General features: G+C 47.6%; 1 pseudogene; it reads left to right on the forward strand.

Moving 5' to 3' along the window:
• The first annotated feature begins 440 nt into the window (after positions 1-440).
• LOC102858691 lies at positions 441-1,611 on the forward strand (annotated as a pseudogene).
• Positions 1,612-2,002: the final 391 nt, after the last annotated feature.

Raw genomic sequence — 2,002 nt, forward strand, 5'->3', positions numbered from 1 at the left:
AGCCAGTTAGAAAATGTCAACTAGAGAGGAAAACAAAAGCCCTCTCAATGAGAAGGATTTAGGCAGTGACCACTACAGTCGGCCTGAGTAGGTCAGACGTCTGATTTGTTGTTCATAGACAGGGTCATTATGAATCTTAGTCCACTTGATGGCACCTACCAACAACAGTGTGGCCACTCAGGGGACAGTGACACCTGATGGCTCACCAGCCATGTGAGGACATGGAGGATCAGGTCAGAGTCGGACTCAGCCTAAAATGCCGTGTCCATTCTTCTGCTGACTCTTTTAGGCTCCTTCACTTCTGTCCCCTCTGCGTCCTGCTCTGTGACATGAGGACAGTAGCCCCACGGTCCAGCATAATTAGCAGGATTAGAGAATAGTCTGCAGGAAGAGTATGAACAGTGATGTCACACACGTATCGCTCATGGTGACTGTTACAAATGCTCCTTCTTGTAGCCAAGCCCTCTGCCCTCGTGGTATTGAGCCACTCAATGAGGGACACCTCTGGGCACAGAGTGAGCTTCACCTGCGTGTCCCATGGTTTCCACCCCCAAGATATCACTCTGAAGTGGTTGAAAAACAGGAATGAGCTACTGACCCACCAGGAAGAGGTGGTCCCGCCGGGCGACAGTGTTTCCTACAGCGTCTTCAGCACAGCTCAGGTGATGCTGACCAGGACAACGTCCACAGCCAGGTCATCTGTGAGGTGACACACAGGACCCTGCAGGGCTTTCTTCGTGGGACGGCCAACTTCTCTGAGACAGTCCGAGGTAGAGGACACTCACACCCAGCCCAGACCCTCATCCTGTTTTTCCACTGCTGACCAGCCTAATTCCCAACACCTGTACCATCATCTACCCTCCAACAATCCTGCTGCTCAACAGTCTCAACTATTATTATGTTAACAGCAGCATCCAGTCAAGCACCTTCCAGGTGCCAAGCACAGAGCTAGGTAACTTCATTTCTTTTACCAAGAGTAGCAGCAATAATTGCACATTGACTACAAGCTAAGCTAACATGTCCTTGAGAATTTTATTTTGCTGCGAATATTACACTCTGAGTGAATATAAGTGACTGGACCTGTTTTTTATTGCTATTGCCCTACGAGAAGCTGTCATTCTGTGAGTCTCTCCTGTGTGCCGGTCACTGGTGACATCAGTCATTAAGTTCCCTGTTCTCAAGCCCCTCTCTGTGATCTGTGTGTTCTATAAGGTCAGAGCTTCTGCTCTGTGCTCTTTCACTTCCGCCAACCTTGGAGATTACACAGTTAGCCCAAGCGAACCAGGTGAATATCACTTGCCAGGTGAAGAAGTTCTGCCCCAAGAGCCTAAAGTTGACCTGGTTGGAGAATGGAAATGTGTCCCGAGCACATTCAGCCTCGATCCTCACTGAGGACAAGGATGGGACCTATAACCTGAAGAGCTGGACCCTGGTGACGTCATCTGCCCTCAGGGAGGATGTGGCCAGGTGGTGCATGACATGCAGCCAGCAGTCACCAAGCAGCTGACCCTGAAGTTCACTGTCCCCATGTGGACCAAGAGCACAGATGTCCTGTTGGATAAGCCCTCATTCTTCCTCACCTACAAGTCCCTCACTGTTCTTCACCTGTGAGCTCCTCAGTTTTCCTCACCTGTAAGCCCCTCACTCTTCCTCACCTAGCTTTTTAGTAAATTGTATCTTAGATTTATCTTTAATATTTGAGTGTTATATTATTTATGTTTTGTCTTTAGGTTGTTCTACTTACTGTTGTTAGGTTGACATAAGTCTGTTTTACTCATTTTAGCCCCACCTGACAGAGTAGAGAATTGTCTCAAAGGAATTTCTAGTCAGTAGTCTTTGCAGAGTCAGATTGTCTCTGCCTTTTCTCTTTTGAAGGATGGCATCAATCTGTCATTGTTTCAGTTAACAGCCAGAACCTACTCTTGCATCATCAGGACACTTTCATTAATGCTTCTTTTACTCTGACTCCAAATTTAAACCATTACCCTCGAGTAGATTCTGA

Source organism: Elephantulus edwardii, unplaced genomic scaffold (assembly GCF_000299155.1).
Source record: "Elephantulus edwardii isolate Elephantulus edwardi_28Jun2011 unplaced genomic scaffold, EleEdw1.0 scaffold00015, whole genome shotgun sequence".
Classification (NCBI taxonomy): domain Eukaryota; kingdom Metazoa; phylum Chordata; class Mammalia; order Macroscelidea; family Macroscelididae; genus Elephantulus; species Elephantulus edwardii.